The sequence below is a fragment of the Octopus sinensis genome, linkage group LG1, assembly GCF_006345805.1.
Source record: "Octopus sinensis linkage group LG1, ASM634580v1, whole genome shotgun sequence".
In the NCBI taxonomy this organism is placed as follows: domain Eukaryota; kingdom Metazoa; phylum Mollusca; class Cephalopoda; order Octopoda; family Octopodidae; genus Octopus; species Octopus sinensis.
This window is the reverse complement of record NC_042997.1, coordinates 201,935,304-201,959,648: the sequence shown is the minus strand read 5'-3', so window position 1 is coordinate 201,959,648 and position 24,345 is coordinate 201,935,304. Positions and strand designations below refer to the sequence as shown.

The following is a 24,345-nucleotide window of genomic DNA, read 5'->3' as shown; positions in this document are numbered from 1 at the left end:
ACCATGTGGTTGGTAAGCAAGCTACTTACCACACAGCCACTCCTACGCCTATAAGATATGAATGCAAAATATATAAGAAAAAGATAGGACTATGTCATGTGTGTATGTGTGTGAGTGTGCATATTTAGATGACCGATTCCATTTTCCTTTTCTCTTGATATTTGTGTAATAATTGTAAACAAAAGCTTCGCTGTTCATTCAAAATGTCATTTTTTTGCTGTCCTCTGCAAAAGCATGTCCAGGTTGTTTGTTGTTTGATAGACTGGATGGTTATTTACTATGATGGGGAAATAGGTGAGGGTTGGTGTCAGGAAAGGCATCAGGCTGTACAAAACTCTGCCTCGACAAAGTCTTGTCTGACTCATGCAAGCATGGAAAAGTAGACATTAAAATGATAACAATCAGACACATTCACGCATGGAGTATCTGGAAGGTGTGTGTGATGCTGGAATAAAGCACTTTGAAACCAAATACAGGAGAGGATAGGAGACATTGTCATCAAGCCCCTGTGGCTGTTGTTTGGGAGTCACAGGGTCTGCCTATCTTTTATCGGTCTTGTCAGCTACATCTACTCACATGAGAAACAATGGGGCAGAGGAGAACGAATGTCCTGGATTGGCACAGCCATCACTATCGATGGGCCATCCTAAGCAAGCATATATATATAATCTTTTCAACGTCCACTTTCCCAAGCTTTGTACGAGTCAGACATTCTGAGTCAGATATTCTATGTCTGGATGCCTTTCCTGTCACCAACTCTCACCAGTTTCTAGCCAAGATAATATTTTGCCCCATGACGGATATAATTTAGCAGAATATTGAAAATGGCACTGCTGTGTGGAACTCATGTTCATTCACTATGATTATGTGATGTCAAGACAAGGAAACATATACACTCTCACACATGCACGCACACAAATACACACAATGGGTTTCTTTCAGTTACCATTTATCAAATTCACTCACAATGCTTTGGTTTGCACAAGGTGTTTTGCAGCAGGACTGAACCTGAAAACACTTGGTTGGGAAGCAACCACACCTGCTCATATATACATACATACATACATACACACACACACACACACACACACACACATATATGTATGTATAAGAAAAATCAAAGTGGATGACAGATTTTCATAGGTCAAGTTCCTTTATCATGGGAATTACAAAATACATAAAAAATTCATTGAGATGTTAGGTTTCAAGCGCTTAAATATTACAATCCAAAGAAAAGCAGTATTATGAAACCTTTTGATTGTTTTGAAGAATGCGCTTGTATCAGGTGAGTTTTCCAGCCAATACAAATAGTCGCATTTCCCTCATCAGAGATAAAAATAAATCAATTAAAATAGTTTAAAAATTGAGAAAGTTTAAAATATTTTCAACTTACATAAGTTGAAGTCATATTGAGTTGTGTTATATTTTTTAATAAAAAGGCTATAGTATTTTTAAAAATGTTATTATAACTAGCCATACATACATATAGTAGAAGGTTGAAAAGGAGCACAAGCTGATATGTATATGTATAGTTTTAGGACTGCTACTACCTACTACCAAGCCTTCGCAAGAGCAAAAAAGAGAGAGAGAGAGAAAGAGAGAGACAGACAGAAAAACAGAAAATGTCTTTTGCATTTGAAAACTATGGAAATATTTTTAAAAAACATTTCATTTAATTTTTTCAGAATTTAATTGCTTTTCATGCTTTACTCTAAGTTGAAAAAGTCACAAAGACTGAAACCAGTACTAAAATGTTCTTTATGATAAAATTATTTTAGCATTTCTACCTTGTCTTATTTTCTTATATATATATATAATGATAATAATAAAACATTGTGTACAGTGCTCAGATGCACTACAACTCATCTAAAGTGTATGTATAGTGCATAGGGCAATGTACAAGCGTCAGGAAAAGAACAGTGCATGAGTCATGACATACACATATGTGTATGAGTATGGAAGGGGGACAATCAGGTGTAGTTTCGGAGCTAGTTATAAAATCACAAGATGAGATAATGCAGTATTGTATACTAAACAGTAAATGAATTGCCACATCAAAGTGGTATTGAATGCTACTACTAGTTTAACCCCAGGCAGGTTCTCCACCAGCTGGATTTCGATGCAATGTTCTGCATCCTTTATATACACTATATCACTAGCAGGGGGAACGAACCCCTATTAAACCCCATCAGCTAACAGGATTGTGGGACTGGCCCAGTTTTGAGCTAGTTGACTGTTTGTCAGCCATGTGCATCTGTGCAATGGAGTGATAGCTAAGATCTGCTTCTGCCAGTGATATATTGTAAACAAAGTGACCATATATATATATATATATATATATATATATAAAGGGTAAAAAGGTAAAGAACCCCTTTAAGTCATGAATAACCAAGGGGATTGCATCTAGAAAGTTACCCTCAGAAACACAAGTCCAGGCCAGGTTGTTTATGGAAGACCAGCAGTCACCCATGCATACCAGCCTCCACTCTCCACGCCACTGATGTTATCCAAGGGACAAGCAAAGGCAGATACAGCTTGGCACCAGTGACATCGCAACTCATTTCTACAGCTGAGTGAACTGGAGCAACGTGAAATAAAGTGTCTTGCTCAAGAACATAACTCACAACTCGGTTCAGGAACTGAATTCACTATCTCATGATTGTGAGCTCAATCCTACCAAATCCACTCACAAGGCTTTGGTCGGCCCGAGGCTATAGTAGAAGACACTTGCCCAAGGTGCCACGGAGTGGGACTGAACCTGGAACCATGTGGTTGGGAAACATGCTTCTTACCCACAAGTTCCAGGTTCAGTCCCACTGCATGATACATCCCTTGTTTTTTTTTATAAACTATGGCAGGATGAAATGTAAAGTTGTTTTGGGTAGGATTTGAACTCAGGATATAAAGAGCCACAACAAATAGCCGAAGGCTTGCTTTTTGTGCTTTTATCTAAATATCTAAATGCTCTAATGATTCTGTGTAATTATTACGAGTCTTCTATCTTTCACGTATTTTAGTCATTGGACTGTGGCCATGTTGGGGCACCACCTTGAAAGGTTTAGTTGAACAAACGAACCCCAGTCCTTAGTTTTTAGAAAGGGCATCCAGCTGTAGAAACCTTGTCAGATCAGATTGGAGCTTGGTACAGTCCTCAGTCAAGTCGTCCAACCCATGCCAGCATGGAAAGCAGACATTAAACGCTGATGATGATGATGATGAAGGCACTTACTCTATTGGTCTCTTTAACTGGACTACTAATTATGGGGATGTAAACAACCACAACTGGTTATGAAGGATTGGGGGTGGAGGCAGCAAAGCTACACACATATATACAACTGTCTTCCACGCAGTTTCCATCTCTCAAGTCTTCCCACAAGGCATTGGTCAGCCTGGAGCTATAGTAGAAGACACTTATGTAAGATGCTATGCAGTGGGGCTGAACTCAAACCGATGTAGTTGCAAAGCAAGCTTCATAACCAGGCAGCCATACTTGTGTGTATGTACCTGTATGTGTTAGTCACCAATCAATGACAAGCTGGGTTTGTTTGCATTCATTTATGTCCCCAAGCCCTTCATAAATTCCTTTGATATCCCTGTGTGACATGTTTTTCATATGCACACACACACACACACACACGCATCACTAGTGGTGTTTTGGACAAGGATACAATTTCCATATTTTCATAAGTTTTCTCAGAATAAAAAAATATTTTATTTTGTTTTATGTATAGAACACATAATATATAAAAAAGCAAACTAAATTAGTTCCATAAATATCTATATGAACATATATTCCATTAAATCTTTCAAATTGTACAAAACTTCAACATTTATCCATCACATATTTGATATGTATTCTAACTTTTTCTATTTGAGATACAAACTTAATACATAGAGTTTACTGTAAACGATAAACTAAGTTAAACCATGCATATAATTTGCCTCAAGTTATATAATATATGTATGTATGTACGTATGTATGTATGTATGTGTGTATGTATTATAACAATTTAAGGATTTATCACAAGCAATTTGCCAAAGGAAACAGTTTTGGATACTTGATATAGGATTTTCTTACAATAAATGATATTGCTCTGAATTTGGAGTTCTCCCAGTGCAAGTGCCATCTCCATGAGTAAAATACAGAGGAAAATGTCAGAATAACATTAACTGAACTGCCTTGACAGTTAACAGTTTGAAGTTGACATCTTTGTACAATGCTAGGCTTGTTTGATAGATAATGGAAACTTAACTGACGCTATATCAAGGTACAAATGTTTCAAGGGTGAATTTGCTGTAATTTCATTAACATTTATAAGGAGTTCGTGAGGGCAGGAATCAAACTTGTTTAGGGGTTGCAAACCCATGACCAAATTTATTTTTTTACAAACAAGGTCAATTTTTTTCAACCTTAATATCAAAGCATTTCTATAACAGTAGTCAGCATCATCATCATCATCGTCATCATCATTACTATGTTTTTACTTAAGGTGGCAAGCTGGCAGAATCGTTACCACACCAGGCAAAATGCTTAGTGGTATTTTGCCTGTTACTACATTCTGAGTTCAAATTACGCTGTGGTCAACTTTGCCTTTCATCCTTTCAGGGTCGATAAATTAAGTACCAGTGAAACACTGGGGGTCGATGTAATTAAGTAGTCCCCTCCCCAAAATTTCAGGCCTTGTGCCTTTAGAAGAAAGGATCATTATTATTACTATGCTTTTACCTTACGGTGGCGAGTTGGCAGAATCGTTAGCATGCTGGGCAAAATGCTTAGTGTTATTTCACTCATTGCTACGTTCTGAGTTCAAATTTTGCCATGGTTGACTTTGCCTTTCATTCTTTTGGGGTTGATAAACACTGGGGGCAATGTAATCGACTTAACTCTCCCTACAAATGACCATACCAGCACAGTCATATCTCTTGCACACCACATTTGATGCTTCTTATTTTAACATTTCTCTCAGGGTGCTTATACTCTGTCTGTGTGTGCACACTGACATTACACATCCAGCGGATCATACTAGCTTCATTTCTTTCAAGCCTACACATGTCTTCAGCAGTCACAGTCGTGTAGCATGGCAGTTTTCACACATGCATCATACAATCTACCTTTCACCCTGAGTGAGAGGCTCTTTGCCACCAGTAGATGTAGGAGCTTTCTGAACATTGCCCAGGCTATTCTTATTCTAATTCACTTATTTCAATTATTAGACTGCAGCCATGCTGGGGCATCGCCTTGAAGGGTTTAGTATAACAAACTAACCCCGGTACTTACTTCTTGTTCAGCCTGGTACTTATTCTATCAGTCCCTTTTGCTGAACTGGTAAGTTACAGGGATGTAAACACATGAACACCAGTTGTCAAGCAGTGGTGAGGGACAAACACAAGCACAAAGACACACACACACACAATGACAGGCTTCTTTCAGTTTCCATCAGCCAAATCCATTTCCAAGGCTTTTGTTGCCTTGAGGCTATAGTAGAAGACACTTGCCCAAGATGTCACAGTGGGACTGAACCTGGAACCATGTGGCTGAGAAACAAGCATCTTACCACACAACCACACTTGTGCTTATAGACATTTTACAATATTCATTTACTTTGTTTTCTCCTTTTATTATTATTATTATTATTATTATTATTGTTGTTGTTTTTGTTATAGTTGTGTATTTCTTTTAAAGGGGGCAACTGTGTAATTTGTTATTCCAAGCAGCATATGATTAACTGTAATCCGTCTTTTGAGGTTTGTGTCTTGTTTTTATGGCTTATAAAAAATTAAAAAGTTTCTTGTGTTCTGAGCAAATAGACACATTTTACTTTTAATGAAAAGTGCAAAGCAGAACATGCTTTATTATCTAAAGATCATTTGGTAATTAAATGTGTGCAATCTGCACAACTGACCTATCTAGTTCTGGTAAAGTTATAATTACAATTAAACTTTTATTTTCAATTCAAATCTTATTGTCAATAAATATTTTTTTTAAACATTCAATTAAATCAAAATAATTAGCACAGATTATATGCTGCAATGAATATGTCCTGAGTGAATATTTATACAAATTTAACAAAAATATTAAAATTTAGACAAAAATGCTTTCTTGATAATATAATTTCTCCATAAAATACAATGTTCAGCTCAGGGGGAAAATAATCTTTCCTTAAAAATGCAGTACTATTGACATTAAAAATACATTTTAGTTATAAACTAAAGATTCTGCTATAAAATTACAACATTATTGACATTAAAAATATATTTGTGATAAAAATATATTTATTGACATTAAATATTACTTTACTACTTTTTTCGCGGTGGCATGGAAAAAGCATCCTGCACATTCTGTAAAGTGGTTGGCATTAGGAAGTGGCATCCAGCTGTAGAAACCATGCCATGACAGACAATTGGAAGCTAGACAGCTTCCCAGCTGGTTAGCCCTGGTCAAACTGTCCAACCCATGACAGCATGGAAAATGGATGTTATACAATGATGTGCAGGTGGCACGTAACAGCACCCACTGCACTCTCGGAGTGGTTAGCATTAGGAAGGGGTCTGGGAAGCCAGGAGGCTGCACCAGGCTCCAGTCTGATCTGGCAGTGTTTCTACAGCTGGATGCCCTTCTTAACGCCAACTACTCCATGAGTGTAGTGGGTGCTTTTTATGTGCCACCGGCACAGGTGCCAGGTGAGGCTGGCAACGGCCATGATCGGTTGGTGCTTTTTTACGTGCACGGAAGTCAGTCAAGGTGGCGCTGGCTAAAATGTCTCCATTAAACCTTTTCAAGTGGTTGACAGACAAGTGGAAGCATCATGGGGTTAACAGGACCCTTAATTCTGTCTTGTTGAAGACACTGTAATCTCTCTAGTGTTGGTGCCATGTTAAAACGCACCCAGTTCATTCTGTAAGCTGGTTGGTATAAAGAAGAGCATCCAAGTGGAGGAAACAAAAAAAAAAATCAAGCAGATAAGGCCTGGAAAGGGAATAACTTAGAATGAGGACTGACTCGATCTACGATGACCCATCCAACCCATGACAACATGGAAAGCAGATGTATGATGATGGTGGCAAGCTGAAAGAGTTGTTAGCAGGCTGGGAAAAATGCTTAGCAGCATTTCAACTGTGTTTATATTCTGGGTCAAATTCTGCCATGGTTGACTTGGCCTTCCATCTTTTTGGAGTTGATAAAATAAGTACCAGTTGAACACTGGAGTCAGTGTAATCAACTTAGCTCCTCTCCAAAACTTGCTGGCCTTGTGCCAAAATTTGAAACTATTATTATTATTATTATTATTATTATTATTATTAAGGTAGTATTTTACCAGTTGCTACCTTCTGAGTTCAAATTCTGTCAAGGTCCATAATGATGATGATACATAAGGATAAAATTTAAAAGGGGTCCGTGGGAAAACTCATTCAAATAAAAGGGGTCCTTGGTAGTGAAAAGGTTGGGAACCACTGGCCTGCATTCATGCAATGACATCTTTTAGTGGCTTGTACTTCTCAGTTTTTCCCAGATCTTTAACATCCACTTGTACATCCCCAGGTAGGGCAATATCCTGGTTGCCTTCATCATTCATTATTATTATTATTGTTGTTGTTATTATTATCAGTAGTAGTAGTAGTAGTAGTAGCAGTAGTAAACAATACAAGAATTATACCTCATTAAAATTTTCAGAGAGCATATTAAATAATTGAAATTAGCGACACTAAAATGATGAAGTGAAGTAGAAAACTGAAAGACATTGTTACAGTGAGATATAATAAATAATTATCTGGCAAAAGTAGTCCAACTGTACATTTAATTTTGTGATTTATTTAAATCTTAATCAAAATAGCAACTAATATTCCAGAAAGCTAAAGTTATTAAAGAACAGGCAAGTGAAGGAGAAGAAACAGGATATACATGTATATAATTAGTCGAAATTATTAATACAGATGTTATTTAAGAGAAGAAAATTAAAATGCAACAAACTGTTTAGAAATTATAAGAATACTAGTAGAAGGGAAAGGATTATTTTACTGTCTGCAGATAAGGGGACAATTGCTGAAACATGTTTCTGCCTCAATAGGCATCATCAGCATGGCAATTGTTTTCATCTATCTCCAACAGGATGCAGACATATACAAAAAGAGTAGGAACATTTCATCATCATTTAACATTCACTTTCCATGCTGGCCTTTATATATATAAATAATATATATATATACTAGCATATACATGTTGTCAAAAATGTAGACAGTCTTATTAATACAGTTCTATATTTGAGAGATGAGGAATTATGTACATTATCTGTGCCGGAGGCACATAAAAAGCACCATCCAAACGTGGCTAATGCCAGCGCCACCCTGACTGGCTTCCGTGCTGGTGGCACGTTAAAAGCACCAACTGATCATAGCCGCTGCCAGACTCCCCTGGCACCTGTGCTGGTGGCACGTAAAAAGCACCCACTACACTCACGGAGTGGTTGGTGTTAGGAAGGGCATCCAGCTGTAGAAACACTGCCAGATCAGACTGGAGCCTGGTGCAGCCTCCTGGCTTCCCAGACCCCGGTCGAACCGTCCAACCCATGCTAGCATGGAGAATGGACGTTAAACGATGATGACGATGATTTACATTATCCGTCAAATGTAAATAAGGTAAATAAAGTCTTATTAATGTTAAAAAAAGTGGCACATCAAATCAGTGGGAGAAACAAATGATAAATTTCAGCAACTGAATAAGCATATCCAGAAGTGAAACATTGAACAATCAGGTACAGTTGTAACATCTTGATTGGAAACATTATTGTTCACCTGCATTTAGCATCTCTCACTGTCACTCACTCCTGCTGTATGTCGCTTTAGTTTCCCTCTACAGGTGTGATCAATGTGAAATACATTGTGTTTTATTACCTGTAAGATATATACTCTTTAGTCTTTTACTTGTTACAGTCATTTGACTGTGGCCATGCTGGAGCACCACCTTTTTTAGTCGAGCAAATCACCCCCAGGACTTATTCTTTGTAAGCCTAGTACTTGTTCTATCGGTCTCTTTTGTCGAACCGCTAAGTTACGGGGACGTAAACACACCAGCATCAGTTGTCAAGCGATGTTGGGGCGACAAACACAGGCACACAAACATATACACATACATATATACGACGGGCTTCTTTCAGTTTCCGTCTATCAAATCCACTCACAAGGCTTCGGTCGGCCCGAGGTCATAGTAGAAGACACTTTCCCAAGGTGCCACACAGTGGGACTGAACCCAGAACCATGTGGTTTGTAAGCAAGCTACTTACCACACAGCCACTCCTATGCAAAAAAAGCAATGAGAAACTAAAGATGTTCTAGCAGTGCTTTGGAACCTTCTCACCTGAAGACATGCATGTAAGCTGCTATTGTTGGATCATATTAATGCAATATTGCATATAATATAAGTAACATTCAGCAATTACCAGCTGATAATGGTGCACTGAAACAATTGTAGTGATTTGTAATAAAGCATGTTCATTCCATCTTCTCATATATCAAAATTGTTTGGTATATACTCTACAGATACTCATGGATTTTCATATGTATATTAAGAGAAAGCATTTGGTAGCCAATACCTGTGGAGCAGCTTTGGAAAGCATGCTATAAGGTTATTACTCAGATAATATTAAATCAATCTCACACACACACACACAAATATATATGAGAGAGAGAGAGCTGAGAATCCATAAGTCTGGAAAAAGGCAGCACTCGTATATTTGTCAATAGAATGGATATATCAATATTCATAAAATAGTATTATAGATCCATTTCAGCCGATTTTACCAATCAGTTTTGTGCCTGAATTAGGTAATTGAGTGATAACCTAAGACAGCACTCATCAGAGGGGCTGGTAAGGAAAACATACTAATTATCTCATTCTGATTGGTAAAATCAGCTGAAATAGATCTATAATATAGTACAGTAGTTCTCAACTGTTTTTTGTTTTTTTATCTATGAGTTTCTTGATTACTATTTTATTCTGGTGGCTCTGCCCCGTAGCCTTTTAATCCTTAAAGTTTAATTTTATACATATTTCTTTCAAAATTCCTATTCTGTTTATCACACATTCACTTATGTAGTTTGAACTATGTAAAACATTAGAGAAAGAAACCTAGCTGTTTCTTACAATAAATATATCTATAGCAAATTTTTTTCATGGACTCTTAACCCTTTCATTACCAACCCGGCCAAAACTGCCACTGGCTCTGAGTACATTTGTCTTGTCTTCATAAGTTTTGAATTAAAATCTTCCACCAAACCTTAGTCACAATTTATGTTCCTAACACCAGTTTAATTATAACTAAGTTATTTTACTAAATTCTTTGTTATATTTAAAGTAATTGAAAGAAACAGAGCATCTCAAAATAAATATGGTAACAAAAGGGTTAACAAATGATTAATTTAACTCTTGATACCAACCCGGCTGAAACCGCCTCTGGTTCTGAGTACAAATGTCTTGTTTTCATAAGTTTTGAATTAAAATCTTCCACCAAAAACTTAGTCACAATTTATGTTCCTAACACTAGCTTAACAATAACTAAGTTATTTTACTAAATTCTTTGTTATTTAAAGTAATTGAAAGAAACAGAGCATCTCAAAATAATATGGTAACAAAAGGGTTAACAAATGATTAATTTAACTCTTGATACCACCCGGCTGAAACCGCCTCTGGTTCTGAGTACAAATGTCTTGTTTTCATAAGTTTTGGAATAAAATCTTCCACCAAAACTTAGTCACAATTTATGTTCCTAACACTAGCTTAACAATAACTAAGTTATTTTACTAAATTCTTTGTTATATTTAAAGTAATTGGAAAGAAACAGAGCATCTCAAAATAAATATGGTAACAAAAGGGTTAACAATGATTATTATTTAACTCTTGATACCAACCGGCTGAAACTACCTCTGGTTCTGAGTACAAATGTCTTGTTTTCATAAGTTTTGAATTAAAATCTTCCACTAAACCTTAGTCATAATTTATGTTCCTAACACTAGCTGAATGACAACTAAGTTATTTTACTAAATTCTTTGTTATATTTAAAGTAATTGAAAGAAACAGAGCATCTCAAAATAAATATGGTAACAAAAGGGTTAACAAATGATTAATTTAACTCTTGATACCAACCCGGCTGAAACCGCCTCTGGTTCTGAGTACAAATGTCTTGTTTTCATAAGTTTTGAATTAAAATCTTCCACCAAAAACTTAGTCACAATTTATGTTCCTAACACTAGCTTAACAATAACTAAGTTATTTTACTAAATTCTTTGTTATATTTAAAGTAATTGAAAGAAACAGAGCATCTCAAAATAAATATGGTAACAAAAGGGTTAACAAATGATTAATTTAACTCTTGATACCAACCCGGCTGAAACTACCTCTGGTTCTGAGTACAAATGTCTTGTTTTCATAAGTTTTGAATTAAAATCTTCCACTAAACCTTAGTCATAATTTATGTTCCTAACACTAGCTGAATGACAACTAAGTTATTTTACTAAATTCTTTGTTATAATTTAAAGTAATTGAAAGAAACAGAGCATCTCAAAATAAATATGGTAACAAAAGGGTTAACAAATGATTAATTTAACTCTTGATACCAACCCGGCTGAAACTACCTCTGGTTCTGAGTACAAATGTCTTGTTTTCATAAGTTTTGAATTAAAATCTTCCACTAAACCTTAGTCATAATTTATGTTCCTAACACTAGCTGAATGACAACTAAGTTATTTTACTAAATTCTTTGTTATATTTAAAGTAATTGAAAGAAACAGAGCATCTCAAAATAAATATGGTAACAAAAGGGTTAACAAATGATTAATTTAACTCTTGATACCAACCCGGCTGAAACTACCTCTGGTTCTGAGTACAAATGTCTTGTTTTCATAAGTTTTGAATTAAAATCTTCCACTAAACCTTAGTCATAATTTATGTTCCTAACACTAGCTGAATGACAACTAAGTTATTTTACTAAATTCTTTGTTGTATTTAAAGTAATTGAAAAGAACACAAAGCATTTCAAAAGAAATACAGTAATGAAAGGGTTTAAATAATACTGATAATACTGTGGATACCAATTTACTATTTGGCTTATGTAGACCCCAACAAAATCTTATATGGACCCCCCACTTGAGAACTACAGTTCCATATATTTAGTTTGTCAATGGCTAGGTAACCTATGGAAGATTGTAATTAATGTGTAAGGGTGGCTCTGCTCTCTAAAATCCCTTATTTGTTTTCATCATTTAGACTAAAAAAAAAAAAAAGGGATAACATTGAAGACTGCATGACAATATGGCCACTGAAGAAGAATTAAGAGTAAGAGCAGAATACAAACTCATTATCCTAGACCTGGAACTCCAGTTGCTTATCTTCTCAAACAATATATCCAACCACCATCACGCCCACCCTAACACACATGCCTGCATGATCTGCCATTCTATTTAAAAGATATATTAATCAATAAAAAATATACCAAAGAAGAGAAGACCGAATATTTCATGCAACTGATAACTATCTTCGTTCTCACTAACTAATTTCAGGCTATAATTTAAGAATCAGATTAACATCACCAGCAGAGTTTTATTAGTAGCTCTCTTTCAAAAGTGAATTATACAACTAATCATTAAAGTCTATTAAGAAATATCGAACAAGCTTTCATCGAAAATTATTTAATAAGAGCAATTCCGAATGTCTAGTATTATTAGTGCATTGATTATGTGTTTCAGATAAGTATCTTTAATCAAAATAACAAGTTCCAGAGAATTTAAAGCTTTGTAGCTCATTTCAAAATGCCACTTTGAAAAGACTCACTTGTACAGGCTTGAACATTTTTCTAACAGAAAATATTCAGTAAAAAAAAAAAAAAAAAAAAAAACCACAAGCAAAAAAAACACAAGCAAAAGAGAAAAGAATCCTTACCATTCAGTATAACTAAATGTTCATCAAATTTTGTAGTAACAGTTAATCCTCTTTATAAAATAATCTATGGTTAATAAGCAGAGTTATCTGAAAGTTATTAATGTTTTTATATAGAAAGAAACAAAACTGCATTCTAATTCTTAAAATTAAGAGTGAATTAGAAACATGTATAATTAAATTTTATTATGATATGTAATTACTATACTTTGTAATTATTATTATTTAATAATTACTCTATATTATAATAATTATTATTCACTAATGTCTCTGAGGAGTGACTCAGGGGGTAAGTTCGTGACACATTACTAGTTACTAGAAAGAATATATTTTCATCTTTCTCTTTCCCAAGCTATTCTTTAAATGTAATAAAGCCAAGCTTCTTTTATTTTCTTTCTTTAATAACATGGTCAAGAGAAGAGCCAGTGGAGATGACCTTTGTAACTCATTTCTTCCCATAATGACGAGATGTTAATGTTACTGATACAGGAACTGACCAACAGTTTCGAATCTACAGAAAATATGTAGGCAGGGGGAGAGGAATGTGAGTCTGACTCGAATGTTATTAAAAAGAGATGACTCTGCTATGGTGGTAGTTTTTAGCCTGATATTAATTTGGATTCTGCAAACCAATGATCAAATGTATTCTATCTGTGACAATCATGTCTTTTTACGAACTACATCATCCAACGATTCCTTTCTTTGTTCAAGGTAGTTACGATGGAAAAGGTGGCGAGCTGGCAGAATCGTTAGCACGCCAGGTGAAATGCGTAGCCGTATTTCGTCTGCTGTTATATTCTGAGTTCAAAATCTACCAAGGTCGACTTTGCCTTTCATCCTTTCGGGGTCGATAAATTAAGTACCAGTTACGCACTGGGGTCAATGTAATCGACTCAATCTGTTTGTCCTCTCTGTGTTTAGCCCCTTGTGGGTAGTAAAGAAATAGGTAGTTACGATGGATATGGTGTGAGGGAAATCTGGTTGCTATTTCTTTTAGGTTTAGCAACAACACAGAAGCACCCTAGTCAGCTCTAATAGACCTACAATTCTGTATATCATAAACAAAGCATTTGAAGTTCTGAGAATTTAAAATAAGAAATGGTGAGGCTGTACATAGTGAAAGTATATAGTTTATTACTAACAAGTATAGGCACAGACATGGGTGTGTGGTTAAGAAGCTCACTTTACAGCCAAATGGCTTTGAGTTCAGTCCCATGGAATGACACCTTGGAGAAGTAGAGTGTGAGCATCTTTGCATTTGTCCTTCTACAACTGCTTAACAACCAGTGTTTGTTTGTTTATGTCCACATAATTTAGCAGTTAGGCAAATGGCTGTGCAGTGAGAAGCTTGCTTATGAACCACATGGTTCCAGGTTCAGTCCCACTGCGTGGCACCTTGGGCAAGTGACTTGTACTATAACCTTGGGCCAACCACAGCCTTGCAAGTGGATTTGGTAGAAGGAAACTGAAAGAAGCTCTTCGTATATATGTGTATATATGTGTATATATATATATATATATATATATATATATGTATGTATGTGTTTGTGTGTCTGTGTTTGTCACCCCCAACATCACTTGACAACCAATGCTGGTGTGTTTATGTCCCTGAAACGAAAGTATTCCATAGGAGTAGCAGGGCCTCCCTTTTCCTGGTTCTGATTGTCCTCAGAATCCAGCCAACCACTCACCTGCACAGTGTTGCCATCTTAGTAATATGCACATGGAATGTTGCATCATTACTGATTTGAACCCCAGGTCACACACTGACTCAGACTCTGGGATCATATTACCTTCTGGTCCAGTGTATTCCAATTTTAGCCTGATGTTAGATCAAAAGTGGAGTGCCTGAAATTTCATAGTATTGAACTGCATGTTATTTTTGTCAGCCCCTTTATAAATTTCATTCAGGTCTTTCTGCAGTTTTATGATGTCCTCTGGGTTCCTCAGTGCCTGCGATACTTTTGTGTCATCAGCATAACTGGTCAGATTAGCTGACTGCACCGTGGAGGGCATGTTTGAGAGGGCCACCACAAATAGTAGTGGCCTCAATACAGTTCCCTGTGTGACTCCGCTGAGAATTGTGTCTCTGAAGAGACACCATGAGGAGAATTTCTTCTCTTGAGACAACTTGTGCAGTGCATTACCTTTCCACGTCCTTGTGTACATAAACATGTTAAATAAGACTGTACATAATTATATATGACTTGTGTTTATAGAAATGGTTCTCAGCCTTTTTGATATCCAGGCCAAATCCAAAACCTGGATGTGTTTAGAGGGCCATGCCAAAAAATGTATAATACAAATCAATTAAAGAAAAATTATATTTATAGAAGACTGTTGAGGGCTGCCAGGAGGATGTTTGAGGGCAGCATGTGGCCCTGGGAGCCGTGGTTGAGATCCACTGGTTTATAGGCAGTAAATGAGATGAGATTATATGATATATAATATATAAAAAAAACATTAAACATATTATAAAAAAAATGAAGAAAACAAGTCAAAGGATATTTACAATATATTTTCAATAACAAGAAATATTTTTATCGAATTTTTTTTCTAACAATAAAAACTTCCATAAATTATTTTAAAGATATCGAATAATTTATTAACAAAGAAAATGTTAAATTGTATGATTGAAAGAAACTCAAAGACTCATTTTAAACAACACTATCAGAGAAAATGTGGTAATAGTGAAAAGGAAGAGAAGAGAAAAAGGATAACAGACACACAAAATTTATCATCTACTTGATTTCCATTTTCCATACTGGTATGGGTTGGATGAGTCATCAAAGCCCCTTGAGTCATTTCTTATTGGGAACCACTGACCCCATAGACTCAATGGAGTCTACAGTCCTATGGTTCAATGATCCTGTCAAACTGTCCAGCCCATTCCAGTGGGAAAACAAGCACCAAATGACGATCACATACACATGCAGGTGCACACACACACACACACACACACACAAATGTGTCTGCAAACAAAGAATACAAAAGAAAATAAATGAAAATTCAACTCACGTGATCGTTCCCTGTTACTCATTCCAAAAATACAGAGCTGGCAATCTGAAAAATACAGAGAGAGGAGAGAAAATTAAATCATTTAGCAGCAATATTGTCCATAAAATCAACCCTCAATATATTACAGGTATTTGTATCAAGAGTAGAGTGTGAAGGACAATTATTTCAGAATTCAGAGATGGTATCATATTAAATACTTTGAAACAGGTTATGCAAGTCTATTATTCAGTGACAAAAACCCCACTTTTAAAATCCTGTGAAAATGATATATCATTTGGCACAAGGTCCAATATTTGTAAAGAAATATAGCATGGAAGTGTCCAGTTTGAACTCTGTTGCACATACACACCTAGTCATAACGTTCTCACTCACTTTCATTGCTTATAACAGAGCCTTGAAGTAAAGTGTGTTGAGTGCAGTCATATGACCACATCACAAAGGATCCATCAATGGCCACTGCAGAGAAAATATATGAGTGTGTGTGTGAAAAGAGACACGGCTTGATGGTTATTACAGCCAAGAATCTTTCCAAAAATCAAATCTCACCTGAAAGGCACACGATTTCAAGACACTGAGGAAATTCAAGAGAATGTGATGAGGCAGCTGCTTGCTAATCCCTGAAAAACAGAGTTCCAGGAATGCTTTCTTCAATGGAAACGATGCTGCATAAAGTGTGTGGCTTCAGAAGGTGACTACGTTGAAGGAGATTATATGCCGAACTGCTATGTGTTGTGGGTTTCTTTTTATAGGAGCAGTCCCGATACGTTTTGGTCAGACCTTGCAGAAAACACTTGCCCAAACATACCACAGAGCAGGATTGAACCAGAAGTTTGGAATTACCAAGATGTGAATGAAACTTCCAAACCACAAGGCCATGACTGCACAGTATTTAACTAATAATGGAGTGCGTACCATACACGAAGCTGCTGTGATTCAACTGCCGCAGTTTATTGCTTGTCTATTAAAAAGGCTGGGAATATTGCTTGGATGAAGATAGCTTCTTTTATTTCCATCCAGTTAATATCAGAAATTGAATGAAGAATTTGCTATTGACTTCTATGCTTACAAATTCAAACCAATCCACTATTAAATCTTCCATATATTAAATTACTGAAGCTATTAAAGATTTTCTTTATAAGAAATCTTCAGTGTTTGCCATTTCTTTGCTTCTTTGGAGAAACAGCAGAGAATTTGGCCGACTACCTAATATCATTTAAGTTTATCCCACCATATTCTGAGTTCAAATACCACCAAGGCTGTCTTTGTTGTACATCCCCACAAGAGTTAACTGTACACCAGCTTAAATTCTATGATTTTATACCAATATAAGAAATTAGCACTAGTGCTGGTGCCACATAAAAAGCACCCAGTATACTCTAGGGCTTCCAGCTGTAGAATCCATGCCAAAACAGACCATGGAGCTCAGTATGGCTCCTGGTCTTGCCAGCTCCTGTCAAACCATTCAACCCATGCCAGCATGGAAAATGGGTATTAAATTATTGTGATGATGATGATGATGATGAAGAAGATTATAATGAATATTTTAATGCATGTTTTTTTGTTTCTCTTGTTTGAAAGAAGTTGGAGAATACAGAAAATTCCTTCTCCAGCTATCCTTTCACCATTTAATTTTCTGTTAAAATCATCAACACCATTACGGTAGAGGTAATGATGTTAGTGACGATGATAGCAATGATAGTGGTGGTGATTGGTAGTGATGATGATGATGATTAATGACAATGTACTGTCTATAGCTTGCAGATGCAAGGTTTGGGTTCAGTCTCACTGCTCAGCTCTTTAAGCAACTCCTTTTTGCCATAACCATGGGCTGGCTAATATTTTGGAAGTGAAATTTTGTAGATGGAAACTATGTAGAAGCGTGTTGGGGAGTGGGGTGGGGTGGGGGGCAAATACTCTTATTCTTAATCTACAACTTGGTTTAACACATTCACCTGATCTTTGGTGGGTTTTAGCAAAGTTCACATTGTGACAAGCATTCAGGACAGGTTTGCAGTCTGGATACAACATTCCCACCTAGCCTCTAACAAGTCTCAGGGGCCGCCCTAATATAAGGTCATGTAACCTTCTTCATCTCACTAAATTCTCTTTACTCTTTTACTTGTTTCAGTCAATTGACTGTGGTCATGCTGGAGCACTGCCTTTAGTCGATCTTATTCTTTGTAAGCCTAGTACTTATTCTATCGGTCTCTTTTGCCGAACCGCTAGGTTACGGGGATGTAAACACACCATCAGTTGTCAAGTGATGTTGGGGGGACAAACATACACACACATATATATGTGTATACATATATACAACGGGCTTCTTTCAATTTCCGTCTACCAAATCCACTCACAAGGCTTTGGTCGGCCTGAGGCTATAGTAGAAGACACTTGCCCAAGGTGCCACACAGTGGGACTGAACATGGAACCATGTGGTTGGTAAGCAAGCTACTTACCACACGGCCACGCCTACGCCTATGTAAAAAGAAAAAGAAACAAAGGTATTCTCCAATAATTGCTGACTGATACAACTTCCATTTAAAATCTTTCCTGATTTTCAGTTCATTGGTCTAAACCAGTGGTACTCAGCTTTTTAATATCTGGGCTAGATCCAAAAATGGGATTTTATTTTTTAGGGGGCTGCACAAGCCAAAGAAAAATTTATATTTATAATGGGAAGACTGTTGGGGGCTACTGGAAGGGTGTTTGAGGGCCACATTAAATTGCAGGAGTCGTAATTGAGAACATCATTATCATCATCATGTTGTCCATGGACAGTTTGACTGGGGCTGGCAAGCTGAAAGGCTGCACCAGATTCCAGTCTGATTTGGCATGGTTTCTATGGCTGAATGCCCTTCCTAACACCAATCACTCTGAGAGTGTAATGGGTGCTTTTATGTGACACTGGCACAGGTGCCATTTGCGTAGCACCAGTATCTGCCATGGCTGTGATTTTATTCGGTTTGATAGGTCTTCTTCTCAAGCAGATCTAAATACAGAAAACTGAACCAAAATTTACACATACACACACACATCTCGGGCCTATTGCAAAGTTCTGACATTATCAACTGCTCTGCTAGAAATAGCAGCCAATTTTCCTTTATATAACGTCTTAACATCTTAAAAAAATATGAGGGTGAGGCAGACGTGAAATAATGTGATTCTAGATATACTGTGTCTGGCAAAAAGATTTAAAAAAAGTATAGGATTGTTGTATTATAGTTGGAATGCCATTGTACAATAAGTTTACTTATTCAAGGGCAATCAGAATCTAAAAAAAAAACATGTCCCACCACCACCACCACCACTACTACTACCACATCTCTTTTCTCATAGAGGAATAAATCCAAGAGGAAATAACTCTGTATTGTCTTGCCAATATTTGATGTTTCACAATAAGAAAATTTCAAGTTGAAATTTTAAAAGATAACAAGGAAGAAAAAAAAATTCACTTAAAAGCATATGTATCAGAGTAATTGCTAAAACGTAAGAATATATTTACATAAACTTCTATAAAGAAACATTATACATGTTTTCGATTTCAAGAGCTTTGTGAAAGTTTTCTTCCAGAGATTAAATGGGAAGCGGGGGGTGTGGGGGGGTGTGTGTGAATATTCTGGGTGACAGTAATAAATACAATGAATAGCTTTTAAAAGTTGTGGTTTGTATCTGCAATAAATTGATGGTGTATAAAAAATGAATGAAGTAGAAGGTAGAGATGAATTCGTGTTATTGAAGAAATTCACTTGAAAGTCTTGATATTATTTGCTTGTCGGTATACATGCATTAACATGGTAGTCTGAAAACATAATAATATCAATAATAATTCTATTTATAAAAGGCACAAGGCTTAAAATTTGGAAGAGGTAGGGGCATAGTTGATTACAACAACCCCAGTACTTGACTGGTATTCTATTTTATTGACCTGGGAAGGATCAAAAAGAAAGTTGACCTCAGCAGGATTTGAACTCAGAAGGATCAAAAAGAAAGTTGACCTCAGCAGGATTTGAACTCAGAAGCTAAAGGCTTTCTTGGTTGGCCCAGAAAACACTTACCCAATGTGTCATACAGTAAGAGTTTACGAAAAAAACAAAAGACGAAGACAGGTGGTGTACAAAACAAATAGATGTATTAGTATAATGCTCAGGAATAGAAAAAGTCTTTTACGTTTTGAGCCTATGCTCTTCTACAGAAAGGGACACAGAAAAAACAAGGAGAGAAACTGTCATACAGTACAACTGAACCTGAAACCATGTAGGTTAAGAAGCCAACTTTTAAAACCATACAGCCATGCCTGTACCTGATAATGATAATAATACAAATACTACCCTAGACCAACAAAACCCACAGCTGCTCAAATTGTGCTCCGAGAAACACCAAACAACACTACTTACAAAAACTCCAGAAATACACAATGTTACAGATACAACAACAATGTCAACAACAGTGGCAATGATTAAAGATGGGAAGTACCATTTTAATCTCTTTCCCAATACCATATATTAACACACACACACACACGTACACACACACACACGCACGTACACACACACACACGCACGTACACACACACACACGCACGTACACACACACACACACATGCATGTACACACACACTTCAAATCAGAAACAAAAGCCAATTTTAAAATTTTACAACATCAAAGATAATTTTTATGGAATTAAATGATATTATTCTCATATGCAACATCCACACACCAATTATTCAGGAAGCATTTTTAATACATCAACACAGCACAAACTATATTCCCAATTATACTCAGATGAGATTAGACAGAGTTTATCGCAACAGAGGTGGCCTAATAACATACAAAACTGCTTGCATTAAGTACAGAAACATTAAAATGCAAACTAACAAGGGGACAACCATGTGCTAGAAATGCAGGCTCTTAAAAAATAAAAACCAGCAACATAAAATACATAATTCTGAAAAAAAAAAAAATCCTACAATGTGATACATGCCAATGACAACCCAAATCTCCTCACATACACCATTATCGGAGTAGAATTCAATGGAATAAATGCTGATTTTCATAAAGTATTGATTACTATAGAGACAACAAGACAGCATCACAACTGAAGAATCCATTTACTTAGCTATGAGAACCACTTGGCAAGCAATTGTTTTGATACCAATTTACCAACTGGCACCACAGCACTCATACATCAATGAAGAAGCAGCAATGATTCTATAAACTTGAAAAACAAATCCCCACAAGATTTCATGAAGAAATGTAAAGTTTTCAGAAATCCATTATACCATAATCACCAACAAAGAAGTTATAGAGTGCATCTGTAAAAATGTATGTCTTAAGTAACATGTCAGAAAACGTTGACTTTGTGAAAATCTGGGACATCTACAAACATAGTACAACCAATATCACAGACAACAGAAGTGAAACCCACTATCAGAAAAAAAAAAAAACTAAACAAATTACATAGCAGATGCCATTCACTTTTTCCTGCTAACAAATCCACTCACAAGGCTTTGGTAAGCCCAAGGGCAATAACAGAGGTGCCATGTAGTGGAACTGAACATAGGTGTAGGAGTGGCTGTGTGGTAAGTAGCTTGCTTACGAACCACATGGTTCCGGGTTCAGTCCCACTGCATGGCACCTTGGGCAAGTGTCTTCTACTATAGCCTCGGGCTGACCAAAGCCTAGTGAGTGGATTTGGTAGACGGAAACTGAAAGAAGCCCGTCGTATATATGTATATATTTATTTATATATGTATGTTTGTCCCCCCCCCACAACATCGCTTGACAACTAATGCTGGTATGTTTACGTCCCCGTAACTTAGCAGTTCGGCAAAATAGACCGATAGAATAAGTACTAGGCTTACAAAGAATAAGACCTGGGATCGATTTCCTCGACTAAAGGCGGTGCTCCGGCATGGCTGCAGTCAAATGACTGAAATGAGTAAATGAGATAGGATCACATGGTTGGGAAGTAAGCTTCTTAACCATACAGCCACAGTTGTGCCCCTTTTTCCTGCCTTTGCTTCCTCTTGCAAGTTACTTGATGGCTCCACTAGTGCTGGGATCATGTAAAGCATATCAAGTGCACATTGCAAAGTGGTAGGTGTTAGGAAGGGCATCCAGCTGTAGAAATATTGGAGCCTGACACAGGCCTGCAGCTCACTGAACCCTGTCAAAGAATCCTGCCCATAGAAAATGGATGCTAAACAATGATATTATATATATATATATATATATATATATATATATATATATATATATATATTATATATATATATATATATATATATATATATATTAATGATCTTCCTATCAATATATATGGTTAAACCCAGTTGGCATCAGGATTGTTTTTAACAATCCCTTATGTAGATATTGCTTCCTCAAATTCTGAATGAGTGTATATATATATATATATCATCATCATCATCATTTAACGTCCGCTTTCCATGCTAGCATGGGTTGGACGGTTCAACTGGGGTCTGGGGAGCCCGAAGGCTGCACCAGGCCAGTCAGATCTGGCAGTGTTTCTACAGCTGGATGCCCTTCCTAACGCCAACCACTCCGAGAGTGTAGTGGGTGATTTTATGTGCCACCGACACAGGTGCCAGACGAGGCTGGCGAACGGCCACGCTCGGATGGTGTTTTTATGTGCCACCGACACAGGTGCCAGATGAGGCTGGCGAACGGCCACGCTCGGATGGTGTTTTTATGTGCCACCGACACAAGTGCCAGACAAGGCTAGCAGACGACCACGCTCGGATGGTGTTTTTTATGTGCCACTGACACAGGAGCCAGATGAGGCTGGCGATCGGCCACGATCGGATGGTGATTGTTACGTGCCCACAGCATGGAGGCCAGTCGGTGCGGCACTGGCTACGGCCACGTTCGGATGGTTTTCTCGTGTGCCACCGGCACTGGTACCACAAAGATACAAATTCCATTGATGTTCATCTATTTTGATTTTTTGATTTGATTTGATTATATATATATATATATATATACGAAGTAGTGTATATCTAAACACATAAGGAATCCACTTTTAGGGAATTCAGCACGCTAGAAAGAACAGCTAGGTTCTGTAAACCACAAAAATAACAGATAAAATTCGACAGGAATAAATTTGGAAATGAAAAACATTTACCATCTAGTTCCCGGGACCAATTGGTTTCTGATCATCTTTTAGCGAGTCAAGGGGAACTCACAAGGTCTGATTTTCTTCAGCAAGGTCCAACCTAGGGCTAAACATATCCAACACGAGACAAACAAGGCTACTTGTCTCGTGTTTATACGAACTAACTTTTCAAATTTTACTGTGCAGACGCAGTCCTTCGCTGGCTACAATGAAAAACTGCCAACTTTTAACCGAAAATTATCCAAAAACTTACAGTATTTAATCATGTCAATATATAAATATATTTTAAATTTGTTTACGGGAGACATTTTGAATATGCAAATGAAGCTCCTATTCCATTATGTTGGCCACAGTCTAATGATGCTGACTGGTGATCCAGATTTTTTGGGTTGCATCGAGCTGTACTAGCATGATGTAGGATAAATGTAGTAGTGATAACAATAATCCTTGGATGTAATTTATAAACATTTAATGCATTGCTACATGTCTTTCCATGAATCACATGTCTCTTAAGATCACAGTCTGTATTCCTGGAATAATTACAGTGGGGTCTGTAGCATCCATGGGCAGCGAGTTGATCATCTTCATGGATTCATTTCTTCAGGCAATATAACTCAACAAACCTCCTCACTGGTCAAAAAGGATAAGCATCACTCTGTTGTACATCAATTAATGTTATATCGCCTGAAGAAATGAATCCATGAAGATGATCAACCAGATGCCCATGGATACTATGGACTACACTGTGATCATTCCAGAATGTGGTCTAAAGAGACATGTAATATGTGGAAACTCCTTGTAGCAATGCATTAAATGTTTATAAATTCTATACACTGGAAATGTGCAGAGACCAACTTCTACCACGTTCCAGGGAGACAGACTAGAAGTAGTTGATAGCTTCCGCTACCTAGGAGACCAAGTCAGTAGCGGGGGTGGGTGTGCTGAAAGTGTAACTGCTAGAGTAAGAATAGCCTGGGCAAAGTTTAGAGAGCTCTTACCCCTGCTGGTGACAAAAGGCCTCTCGCTCAGACTAAAAGGCAGACTGTATGATGCATGTGTACGTACAGCCATGCTACATGGTAGTGAAACATGGGCCGTGACTGCTGAGGATATGCGTAAGCTCGCAAGAAATGAAGCCAGTATGCTCCGATGGATGTGTAATGTCAGTGTTCATAATCGTCAGAGTGTAAGTACCTTGAGAGAAAAGTTGAACCTAAGAAGCGTCAGTTGTGGTGTGCAAGAGAGACGGCTGCGCTGGTATGGTCATATGA

General features: G+C 36.9%; 1 protein-coding gene across 5 annotated transcripts in view; it reads right to left on the bottom strand.

Annotated features, from left to right (window-relative positions):
• The window catches only part of LOC115232327 (protocadherin Fat 4-like), a 648,900-nt gene that overhangs the window by 532,783 nt on the left and 91,772 nt on the right, over positions 1 to 24,345 (bottom strand). For all 5 annotated transcript variants that reach the window (XM_036508327.1, XM_036508328.1, XM_036508334.1 and 2 more), the window contains exon 2: positions 15,944 to 15,988. The gene's annotated coding sequence lies outside the window, so the exon portion shown is untranslated. The remainder of the gene's footprint in view (positions 1 to 15,943; positions 15,989 to 24,345) is intronic.